Source organism: Saccopteryx leptura, chromosome 1 (genome assembly GCF_036850995.1).
Source record: "Saccopteryx leptura isolate mSacLep1 chromosome 1, mSacLep1_pri_phased_curated, whole genome shotgun sequence".
Taxonomy (NCBI): Eukaryota; Metazoa; Chordata; class Mammalia; order Chiroptera; family Emballonuridae; genus Saccopteryx; species Saccopteryx leptura.
The window spans coordinates 384,818,737-384,831,337 of record NC_089503.1 but is presented as its reverse complement, the minus strand read 5'-3'; the positions used below and the strand labels follow the sequence as shown (position 1 = coordinate 384,831,337).

Here is a 12,601-nt window from a genome sequence, read left to right as displayed (position 1 = left end):
GTGTCCAGTGGTCGAGCAGATTTGTTGGAAAGACTGTCCTTTCTCCATGGAGCTGCCGCTGCCGCTGCCGCCTTGTGATTCTTCCTCAGAATTGTTCTAGCGCCTGACCTGTGGTGGCGCAGTGGATAAAGCGTCAACCTGGAAATGCTGAGGTTGCCCGTTCGAAACCCTGGGCTTGCCTGGTCAAGGCACATATGGGAGTTGATGCTTCCAGCTCCTCCCCACCTTCTCTCTCTGTCTCTCTCTCCTCTCTCTCTCCCTCTCTGTCTCTCTCTCTCCCTTTCTCTCTCCACTCTAAAATGAATAAATAAAAAAAGCCTGACCAGGCGGTGGCGCAGTGGATAGAGCATCAAACTGGGATGCGGAAGGACCCAGGTTCGAGACCCCTGAAGTCTCCAGCTTGAGTGCGAGCTCATATGGTTTGAGCAAGGTTCACCAGCTTGAGCCCAAGGTCGCTGGCTCAAGCAAGGGGTCACTCGGTCTGCTGTAGCCCCGGTGGTCAAGGCACATATGAGAAATCAATCAATGAACAACTAAGGAACCGCAACGAAGAATTGATGTTTCTCATCTCTCTCCCTTCCTGTCTGTCTGTCCCTATCTGTCCCTCTCTCTGTCTCTGCCAATAAATAAATAAATTAAAAAAAAAAAAAAGAATTGTTCTAGAGATCCTAGTGCCTTTATCTTTCCATTCAAAAATTGAGAGTCAGCTTGTGGATTACTGCAGAAAGTCCTGACATAGTGTTGAATCTATACAGCACTCTGGGAAGAATTAATAACCTAAATGTATTGAATCTTGTAGTCACACGGCAGCTTTTTAATTAAAACATTGAGAGTAGAGTAGAGCACCGAGACATTCTCTAATTTTTTTGACAATAAATCCATAGTGAAATTAGCCCTTAAAGAACAAGCAAGGGGATGCTCTGCTTGAAAGCAGTTCTTAGTGAGGGGAGAGCCATTCATGAGGGCAGAGGAGGAAGACGGCACTTCTTCCTCCCTTTCTGATCGGGAGCTACTACAGGGCCGTGTGCTCAGCCTTTGGAAGGAAGGAAAGGGGAAAGTCAGATGAACTGGATAAGTGGGGCCGGTCTCCTGGGCTGCCACGTGCCCCCGAGAGGAATTTCCTGTCCCCAGATCAGAGAGCCCCAGATGAAGGCGGGAGCTTCCCAGGAGAACCCCAGCCCTCACTTCCTGTCCTCCTGTGCTCGGTCTCTCCCAGCCCTGCAAGGCTGGGCTGAGAGTTGGGAGCCCTGACGGGAAGCAGGTTTAATTGGGCCACAGCACGTGGGGTGTCTGCCTGCGGGCTAGCTGCTTGGATCACTCAACCTGCTTTCAGACAACGGAGCGCTGACATTAAACGTTATTAAAGTGGACGGGGCCGGTTTCTCAGTGGCCTGGCGGGAACGCCTGCCTGGGTTGGTGAGAGAGACGAAATCCTTTTCCACTAATGTCGTTACTTTTTTTTTTTTTTTTTTGTATTTTTCCTAAGTGAGAAGGTGTGGGGGGGGCAAACAGATGGACAGACTCCCGCATGCGCCTGGCCTGGATCCACCCGGCATGCCCACCAGGGGATGATGCTCTGTCCATCTGGGGCGTCGCTCTGCTGCAATCAGAGCCATTCTGGCGCCTGAGGCAGAGGCCATGGAGCCATCCTCAGCGCCCGGGGCAACTTTGCTCCAGTGGAGCCTTGGCTGCGGGAGGGGAAGAGAGAGACAGAGAGAAAGGAGAGGGGGAGGGGCGGAGAAGCAGATGGGCACTTCTCCTTTGTGCCCATCTTTGAACCCCAGGAATTGAGCCGCAGGACTTCCACACGCCAGGCCGACAGTCTACCACTGAGCCAAACGGCCAGGGCCAATGTCCTTATCTTGGCAGCTTTAGGAATTAATCTGTCAGTCTTCCAGAGGCCATGACAACAAGACTACCAGAGCTTTTCAGCCCTCCTTACTATAACTCAAGAAATGACAGTGTGTGAGGACTGGGATGGGAAATTTTTTAAAAATTAAAGTTAAAAAAAATATGTAGGGAAAAATGAAAAAAAAAAAAAAAGAGCTGATTGGCTATAAGAAAAAAGAAAAGAGAAAAAAAAAAAATGTAGGTGTGAACACAGAGTGCTCAGGTTCTCACCTCTCTGCTGCTCACAGCTGCCTGAGGAGCCCGCAGCGTGCAAGTGCGGTGCACGCTTCAGACCATGTGCTCTCTACACACAGTGACCGTGTGAGCCCTAGCCAGGTGGCTCAGCTGGTTAGAGCATCTTCCCAAAGCGCAGAGGTTGCCGGTTCAATCCCCAATCAGGGCACACACAGAAACAGATCAGTGTGTCTCTTGAAAAAAAAATAAAATCAATAAATTAAACATTAAAAAGAAAAAGCCCATCTTTATTTTTTTAAAAAAAGTGATTGTGTGAAATTGTTTTGTTTTTAACCTAAAACGGAGATCATATTTTATAGACTTTTTTTTTCTACATTGTCTCTAGATTATGGGTACAATTTTGTCTTAGTTCATAAAAATCTACCCCATTCTTTCTTCGTGGTTGTCTCACTCTCCCGTTCTCCGATTGATGTCGTCAGCAGTTCTCTGTGATAAATGACGCTCTGGGGACGTTCCATGCACACGTTCTTTCAGGGTTAGAGAGGGGTATTTCTTACAGGACACTGACAGAAAGAACTGGCCAGTTGGAGTGAGGTGCAGGTCTAGGTCTGACTGAGGGAGCTAACTTCCCTTCCCTTAACGGTGAATGAGGACACTCTTCCCCATGCCTTGGTCAACACGATATGATGTTTTTTTCACCATGATAAACTAAAAAAGGGATCATTCGACCTGGGCATTTACCTGATTAGTGAAATTGAGCATCCTGTTGATTAGTGTTATATGTTTAGTCTGTGCACTGCCTCCCCCCCCCCATCCTATTTTTCTACTTAAAAGCTATTGGCAGTGGAAACACTTCATATAAACACTGGCAATACTTTGCCAAAGTGACGGTCAGAGGAAAGATTATACCCTTACATTCATTTGTTAAAGAAACAAAGACTCAAGCTCAACCGAGAGAAAGTAGCAGAGAGGAATGAATACAGCTAAAAGCAGACAGTACACTTCACATTCTTTTTGGTATGCCTGTTGTTACTCCTCAGTTAAGTAAAGAAAAAAACAAGAGCAGAAATAATGAAGTAAAAATACAGCAAAACAATAGGCTTGATCCTTACGATGAGGACCTGTTTGTTTTTTAAAAGATACCTGACTATTCTGATGAAGAGAAACAAAACAGTATATTAGAATAATATAAAGAATGTATAAACCACAAATCCAGGCATCTCAAAAGTTAGTATTGTGTCCGTGCTTTATAGACATGTAAGAGCTTAGAGAAGCCAACGTATAAATGGTTTAAAATGGTACAGTAAAAATGTAAAGCACTTTTTGAAAACAAAAAAATGAATGATAAGAGAACTTAGAGAAATAAGTTTTGTGTGGTCGGTTATTGTTGCTGCCACCCCTCTGGGCAGAGTTGTCTGGGAGGGTGACTGGACCACCCAGTGCCTGGTAGAGGTGGGGTCCTGCCGGCATTTCGTTCCTGGCGACCAGGAATGCTAAGCATCCTACACTGTGCAGGACAGCCCTTCCCAGTGAAGAACCCTCCCACCCAGAAATGCTACTCGTTTCTGTGAAAGTGGCAAAAACTGACAGAAGTAGAAGGCTTCATCAGGATCCATGAAGTAGAAAACCCGTTCCCCCATCCCCCCCAAAAAGGCACAGGCCTAGGTGGTTTTATGATCGTTTCCTCCAGCTGGGTGTTCTCTGTTGTTCACGTTGTTTCCAGTGCTGGGGAGAATGGTGTCTCCTGTTCCCTGTCGCCTAGTCGTTCACCCCTCTCTGGCGTTGAACTCTTCGCCAGCTGGGCGTTCTGATCCCACTGCTGCTCAGAGAACCAGCGGGCAGCTGTCCGAGTTCCTCAGCATGGGGGAAAGCGGTCACTGGTCTCCGTGGCTTCGTCCCGCCGCGCCCACTGATGGCACTCGGCCCGCCTAGCTGAGGGGAGTGACGGATGAGTATCTGAAGACAGCCCGGCACAGGGACAGCCTTCTGAGGTTCTGTACCTGCAACTCAGTGGGCGCAGCTGGGAGCCGTGCATTTGGGTCTGTGTGAAGTTTGTGCACAAGGACAAAGACCTTCATCCTCTGGGCGGGTGGGGGGGTGTTATTTAGTTATATTCTCCGTCTACTCCCGCATCCCAAGTGCGGCCAGCTCCTGAGCTGCAGGGAATTCCGGAGTGTAAGCCCTGACTTTTCCTTTTACCTGCTTGGGCTTCTCAGGTGTGTTTCCATCAGCCGTCCTAGCTTCACTACTTAGAACCTGAGAAAGGCTTCAGGAAGGTTTCATAGACACGTGTGTTCAATCCACCATCTTTACCCAGAAGTCCAGGCTCGCTTTTCCTGGTAGAGTCTAGGAGTACATTTTGATGCTTTTGCTAAAAGGCAAAAATAAAATAAAATAAAATAAGAGTTTCATAATTAAGCCTTATTTTCAGCTTCTTGCAGTAGAGGAGCCCCTGCCAGAAGCCCCACTGGATAACTGTCTCCCCTCTCAGTTTCCATTTCTTTTTTATTAGATTTTATTTATTCATTATAGAGAGGGGAGGGAGAGAGAGAGAGAGAGAGAGAGAGAGAGGAGGAGCAGGAAGCATCAACTCCTATATGTGCCTTGACCAGGCAAGCCCAGGGTTTTGAACCTGCAACCTCAGCATTTCCAGGTTGACGCTTTATCCACTGCGCCACCACAGGTCAGGCAACAATTTCCATTTCTGAGCTTTTCTTTCCATTAGAAAATAAGCCCAAACCTCGTGCACTATTCCTCTCTACTTCCTTCCACCAAATGTGCCCACATCGCTTTATTCACACGTACATGAGACATAGGTAATGTAATCATGACGGGCACAGTGTGTTAAAGTCACAGAAAGTGGTATAAGAGTAGTTTTAGAGTTCAAAAAGAGGGAGAGATCGTGTCACTGGAGGAGATCAGGAGTGGCTTTCTGGGAGAAGTGGCATTTGAGCTGAACCCCCAAATCGAGAAGCCGCAGTGAGATGAGGGGAGACACAGATCAGGTGTTTGGGAAGAGGTCAGACCCCGTTTGGCCGGAGCAGAGGACTGGTTGTAGAGGTGTGGGTCTCGAAGGCTGGCCTCTGCTCCAGAGACGGGGCCCGTCCTGCTGGGGTGATGGTGGAGTCGGAGATCGCGGTGGGGAGAGGCCAGAGGCAGGAATAGCCTAGAGTCTCTTAGAGGAAACCAGAGCCCAAACTGGAGACAGGAGGGAGCGAGAGGGAGGAGGACCTTCCGGTAGAATGTGGAAGAAGGGGAAGGGGGCCCTGGCCGGTTGGCTCAGCGGTAGAGCGTCGGCCTAGCGTGCGGAGGACCCGGGTTCGATTCCCGGCCAGGGCACACAGGAGAAGTGCCCATTTGCTTCTCCACCCCTCCGCCGCGCCTTCCTCTCTGTCTCTCTCTTCTCCTCCCGCAGCCAAGGCTCCATTGGAGCAAAAAAAAAAAAAATGGCCTGGGCGCTGGGGATGGCTCTGTGGCCTCTGCCTCAGGCGCTAGAGTGGCTCTGGTCACAACATGGCGATGCCCAGGATGGGCAGAGCATCGCCCCCTGGTGGGCAGAGCGTTGCCCCTGGTGGGCGTGCCGGGTGGATCCTGGTCGGGCGCATGCGGGAGTCTTTCTGACTGTCTCTCCCTGTTTCCAGCTTCAGAAAAATGCAAAAAAAAAAAAAAGAAGGGGAGGGGAGGGGGTTTTAAGCCTGTTTAATCAGGATGATACTGTACAACTAACAGAAATAGGGGACTGAAAGAGGGACATGTTTGAGGGAAGATGTTAGGGTCCGTTTTGATTTTTTAAAATTTTATTGATTTTAGTACGAGAGGCAGGCAGGGAGGGAGAGAGACAGGGCCATGAATCTGTTCCTGTGTGTGTCCTGAACCGAGGATCGAACTGGAAACCCCCGCGTTTCAGGCTTATGCTCTACAACCAAGGTGATGGTTGACATGATGGTAATCAGCTGCAGAGGAAAAAGACGGATTGGAGAAGTCAAGGAGAGGTCTTCTATTAAGAGGCAAAAGGGTGAAGAAACTTAAGGGGGTAACCAGATCATCGCAGTGTCTCAGAAGCCAAGGCTGAATAGGAGGAAACCCCAAATAACAGAAGCCCAGGAGTGAGGGGCCCAGGGCTGGTTTACGACGGTCCCGGACCCAGTTCCTTCTGCCAGGTCATGGTCCAAGATGACTCTTCCAGTGCAAGCTGCCAGCACAGGAAGGAAGAGAGGGGAGAGGAGGGCACTTCGCTGAGGACGCTTCTCAAAAGTTGCACATACCACGGTCACTCATACCCTGTTGGCCAGACCTGGGCCACGAGGCTACAGCTACCCCAGCGAGGGTGGCAGATGTCTTTATCCTGGGCGGTCGTGAGCCAACCCAGGAAGGGGAGAGTGGATATTGGGGACAAGCAGTCAACAGAGCCGGGAGGAGGAAGACTAGCAAAAGGGTCAGGCGATGAGGAGGCCCTTCGTAAATCTCAGACAGGGAGACGCTTCCCTGAGGAGAGGGGGAGGGGAGGAGGTAGAATCACACCCACATGTTCACCCAGTATTGCGGGTGGTTAAGGAGGTTTGTCTGATCGGGAAGCTCATGTGATGGTCCTCCAGGAGTAAGACGTAGGGGCTGTGGGAGAGAGGACAGTTTGAAAAGAGTGGAAGGGACGAGGAGGTCGTCTTACGGTGACACCACAGTTTGTAAGAGACGCACACAGGGGTGGCTGGCTGGGTCTGGTCGTCGGGCAGGCTCCTGGCTTCTCGCTGTACCACTCATCGGCTGGTGACCTTGAGGAAGTCCTTTCGCCTCGTCAAGCCTCATTTTCTACATGAAATAGGAATACAGATTCTTACCCTGTGGTGGCTGTGACCGTTAAAAATGAAGCCACTCGGTGCAGTGTGTGGCACAGAATGACAAGTGCCTCGTGCACCGTAGCTGTCGGGAGCAGCTGAGCTCGGAGCTGGCGCAGGACTCAGCCAGTTGTTCCTGAGTGCTCAGCAGGGCTCAACATTCCAGCAACTGGAGAAGAGAGAGCAAATGGTTGAGGATGCCCACTGTGGGACTGGCAGAAGATCAAGGGAAACAGCAAGTGTGCTGTTAAATTAGTCACAAATGTGGCTGCTTGCAGCTGACCCAGGCAGAGCTGGTCTGGCGAATAGGCGAGTTGGAGGGGCTTACAGGACTGCCGGACTAGCTCTGGCACTTGAGTTGAATCCTGCCTGGTTCCCGGGCCGGTCAGAGGAAACCCGCCCCCTTCGCAGAGTCGGGAGAGAGGAGGGCGCTGGACACGGTTGTCAATGAAAAGTGATGGTGACAACGACAGCAGCCAAACGCTTCCCAGGGGCCAGCCACATGCTGAGTTCATTTACACTGATTAGGTCACCGACCGTCTCCAGACTGATCTCCTGGGGCGGGGATATTCTTATCCCTGTTTGGCACACCGGGAGGAAGTTAGGTGTGAGAGCAGGGCCTTAAGCCCTCGCCTGGCTGGACCCAGAGCCTCTTTAGCCATGAGGTTAAATCATTTCACCCAGAGCCCTGCTGCTGCTATTCACATTCTTAAAAGCGGAGAGCTGGAAGGAAACCGAGGTCGTCTAATCACAGATTCAAACCACGCTAAGTCCCAGGCCCAGGAGAATGCAGCCCTGCCGTTCCTCCCACCGGGCTGGGACTGCCGCCTGGGCCCCTTGTCGGTTTCTCTGGTTGCCGTGGACCAGAGTGGACTCTCGGCCACCGTTGTCTTGGATCACAGTGTCCACCCAGTGTCTGCGCCACCTCGTGGGCGCCTTCCTTCCTGGGAAGGCGTGGGGGCCTGCGAAAGCAGCCCTGGGCTTGGGAGCCCACAGGGCTCACCCCTGACGAGGCTGCCGGAGGTCCCGGTCCCGGTCCCAGTCCTGGTCCCAGTCCTACCGGTCCTGACGGAGCAGGCAGCCGAGCAGTCTGGGAGATGGGAGCACCCCAGCTCCCTCCTCTGGGTCTTGAGCCGTGATTTGACTCGGTGAGTCCTCCCACGAGCTGCGTTTTCCAGCCCTGATTTAAAGGGGCAGGAAATAGAAACATGTAAATGTTAAAATGTTATTATTCAAAAGCCCTTGAGGTCCCCAGGGACCATCACAGTGATTAAAATACAGACGTGGCCCCGCTTCGGAGCTCAGCGGGTCAATAAAGGCAGCGAGCACCCAGGATGAAGGAAGGGGAAAGTCGACGGGAAGTCAGCGGGCCGGGGTGTCCTGTTCAGGGGAGCAGCGGGCCTCAGTGTGTGGGTCCTGCTCCCTCCCGTGTCTCCCTGGGGAGGCAGGTGGTGAGGGGTGCTGCGGGTGGAGTGGGACGGGAGAGCACGGTGGGCCCCGATCAGAAGGGAGGGCGCTGCGGGTTCACAACCCCCGCACCGGGTCTGTGCCTCCGCCTGGTCTGACGTGCCTGCCCGGGCCTTCCTGCCCCTCCAGGGCCCAGTGTCACCACGCTTTCCTTCCCGCTCACTGTGCCTTTGGCTTATACTTCTCTTAAACCATCTATTAAGTTCTGCCTTGAATTCTACGCATTTCTGTACGTGCTCGTCCCTGCCAGCGGCTGGGAAGTCCGCTGAGCAGACACGGTGACTTCATCTCTGTCTCTTGGGTGCCCCCGAAGGCAGACGCCTTGCACATGTGTATTGGGGGGAGGGCGGGGCGGTCAGAGCGACAGCTCTGGGGCCTGTCTCAGCCTCTCTCTTCAGGCTTCTCGCTCTGTCTCCTGTCATCTGTCTGGGATCGTCAGGGATCGTGAGGATAGTGAAGTCAGCAGTGTGTGTACTTGTCAGATACATTGTCTTCGATGATCCTTGTGAGGAATGGAGAAGTAATTGGTCTCATCTGTTAGCGAAAGATGTTATGATGTATCCTGTGTGGAGAATAATAACAATTGTTAACATCTGTTCAGAGCTGAATGTTCTAAATGTCTTTTACACGCATAATTTAATTCTCACAACAATCCTATTAAATAAGTATTAGTAAGATTTCCAAATTATACCTAAGAATACCAGGGGCACAGAGAATTAAGTAATTTGTTGAAATGTGGCTCTTGACCAGTACATTATGTTGTTGAAACTGTGTCCCTAAGAGACCAGATGTTATTCTAATTTGACAGGAGGAAGGGACCATTGAGTAGATCTTTTCTTACCTGTTGATTTGCTTATTCAGGAGCTCTGGCTAAGGCTGGGTTATCGGGTTCTTTTTGGTGTGTGTGTGTGTGTGTGTGTGTGAGAGAGAGAGAGAGACAGAGAGACAGAGAGAGGGACAGATAGGGACAGACAGGAAGGGAGAGAGATGAGAAGCATCAATTCTTCATTGCAGCACCCTCATTATTTATTGATTGCTTTCTCATATGTGCCTTGACCGGAGGGCTCCAGCAGAGCGAGTGGAGTGACCCCTTACTCAAGCCAGCGACCTTGGGCTCAAGCCAGCGACCTTGGGCTCATGTCTGTGATCCCACGCTCAAGCTGGTGAGCCCATGCTCAAGCCGGTGACCTCGACCCAGGGTTTCAAACCTGGGTCCTCTGCATCCCAGTTCCATGCTCTATCCACTGCGCCTCCGCCTGGTGAGGCTGGGTTATAGTTTTTTTTATGGGAAAGAGAACACCACCTTATAAGATCTTGAGGTTCTTAGATCAAGTTTTTTAAACATCCAGGTATCTTTTCTAGGGACTTGCCTGGGTGAGTCGTGTAAGAATCCCATTCCATGAGTTCATATTTTCCACAAAGTGCTGGTGGGCCGTGGCTCCTCTGGGGGGACTGGGAGTCTGACATTCTTCCTCTTCACATGCTCCCTTCTTCCATAAGTTCTCGTTGCTGTTTTTCTGCCCACTTCCTTCCCCGCAGCAGTCTGGCATTGAGCTCTTGGCATCGGGCTCTCTTTCTTCATTGATGGCACGCTTGAATGGTGGCTGTCAGACAGGGCCTCCATTGTCGGCGCCCACAGCGGGCAAGACATTCCCTGCAGCCCGGGTTCCGAGGTCCACCCAGGCAGCGTCGGCCACGCTGGCTCCCAGTTCTGGACTGTGGTGTTTTTCTCTTGCTGTTGGGCTCACCGCCCTCCACCGCCACTCCCAAACTATTAAATAAGAAGCTGGAAGCTGAGGCGAAGAAATGGAAGCCTGTGCTCCTGTTACCTTCTGTATTCAAGTGCAGTCCGAGAGGCGCTTCACCTGGGCCAGGATCTGTAGGAAGCTGGCCGTTAAAATATATGTAGTCCTCGCCTGACCTGGCGGTGGCGCAGTGCATAGAGCGTTGACCTGGGAGACTGAGGACACAGGTTTGAAACCCCAAGGTCGCCGGCTTAAGCCCAAAGGTCACTGGCTTGAACAAGGGGTCACTGGCTCAGCTGGAGCCCCCTGGTCAAGACACATGAGAAGTAATCAGTGAACAACTAAAGTGCTGTAGCTACAAGTTGATGCTTCTCATCTCTCTTCCTCTCACACGCGCTAAAAAATACACACACACACACACACACACACGTATATATGGCCTTAGAGGTGGCAGATTTTGCAGCTTGGTTGGCTCTCCCTATCAGCCTCTTCTAGGAGGTGCTGTGGGCCTGCACCACCCCTGGACGATGGTCATGGGTCACCCTCTCTGCGACCACAGCACCGGGCAGCTTCGCTCAGCCGCCAGCGGTCCTGCGTGGCGTTCGAAGCTCTGCAGCCAGGGTCCCCCGGGGCCCGAGCTGAGCACGTGGGACTGTTCTGTGCACAGCGTCTCCTTTCCCCGGAGCAGTGACCGAGGTGGTTCAGGGCGCGGGGCCTGACCTCTGGGGTACGGGGTGTGCGGGCTGGGGTGTGGAAGTCCAAAGCAGTCGAGTGTACTCTGTAGGAGATGCCAGAGTCCCTGCTTCTGGGCTTCTGTGGACGTGTAACCAGAGCCCAGAGTGGAGTTAACCAGCTGCCTCTGTACGCTTGCTCGCCGGAGCCGAACGGACAGTGGGCACTGAACTGTTCTTCCTGTGAGGGTGGGGCCAATGGAACCACGCCCCTGCGCAGACCTCGGGGTGCCGGGCTCCTCACAAGAGAGCTGGTGGGTGGGGTGGGGGGGGGTGGGAGGGGTGGGACCCTCCCTTCAAGGCGGTGTGGGGAGAACCGGCGTTGTGGGGCCAGCATGGTGCATGGGCAGCAGTGGCGACTGCATTCAGTGCCCCAGGTTTATAAAGCACACCCTCCTCCTCCGACGGCCCTGTCTGGTTTCAGAACCAAGCTTCGAGGAGGGGTCCTGGGGCTGCCGGCAAGCTGGTGGGGGGTGTGTGCAGCACCCCCAGGGGGAGAAGTCTGCATCACAGTAGCAGGGAAACCTGGTTTCTCATCACTATGGCTAAGAGGGATTTCAGAGGTCCCGCAGTCCAGCCTACTTACCTTAGATACTGAAGCCCAGCGAGGGGAGCTCCGTCCAGGGCTGCACAGCCCGCGGAGAAGGGCAGGGCCGGAGAGCCTGGGGGTTGGGTAACCCCCCCGCCCCCACCTAGGGCCTGCACAGCCCGCGGAGAAGGGCAGGGCCGGAGAGCCAGGGGTTGGGTACCCCCCCGCCCCCACCTCGGGCCAATGAGTCAAGGCCTGAGAGCCTTCGGTTTCTCATCTGTGAAAGTAACTGAACTCGACCCTCTCAGTTCTGAGAGCCTCTGATCTCGTGAACAGTTCTTGGGAGCTCTGGGCCGGCCGGGGGATCACTGGGTGTGCGTCCCGGAGCGTCCACCCAGAGCAAACCAAGGGGACTGTGGGGTTTGGAGTGTGAGCCAGCACTGGACACAGGCTCGTTTTCTGCCCCGCTGATGTCGGTTAAGATCTCTTACTGGGTCCGAGGTCCCGCAGGGCGAGCCCCTCAGGTGTCCCAGTGTGAGGCCCACGGTGTGAGACCGACGTTTGGACTCTGATTGGGTCAATTATTTCTGCTACTTCAAGGCAGAGGTATCTGGTGTCCCGGGGGCGGGTGGGCAGCCTCCTGAGCTAGTCAGTGTCAGGTTTCCGGGACAGCAGGGAGGTCTGGGGAGAAGTGCAAATGTCTCTTGGCACGGACAGATGAGACCATTTTTGTTTTCAGTGGATCAGCTGAGGTTAACCTTAAACAAATAGGAGCAGCTGGGAGGCTTTGGGAGGAGTGAGATGTGCACGTTCTTGGGGCGGGGGGGGCCTGTGCTCCCCACGGAAGGAAGGGCGAGGTAGCAGAGAGCCGCCCTCCGAGGAAGGAAGCGCCCCTTCTCTGCTGGGCTGTTTTGCACTTTCAGGGAGGGAATTCCAGAAGCTGCAGGTTGTGGATTGTGACACCCCCTCCGTCACTGCTGGAGGGGGGAGGGGGGGGGTGGCTCTCAGTGACGCCCTGGCCTGGACGGCCTGTGTCCCACGTCCCGGGCGTCGGCTCCCTTGCTCACTCTTGCTCCCACTTGCTGGGCAGGGCGCCCTCTTTCCCCCTCGCACTCAGGCTCCTCGCCGGGGTCCCCCGTGCAGGGTGTCGTTAGCACTCTGGCCTTATATAGCAAGGTCTGGTCCTCAACGCTAACAGACCTCTCACAGCGG

The 12,601-nt window shown here is 53.1% G+C and overlaps 1 protein-coding gene across 6 annotated transcripts in view; it reads left to right on the top strand.

Annotated features, from left to right (window-relative positions):
• ANKS1A (ankyrin repeat and sterile alpha motif domain containing 1A) overlaps positions 1–12,601 on the top strand; it is a 188,685-nt gene that overhangs the window by 108,038 nt on the left and 68,046 nt on the right. The window lies entirely within an intron of this gene.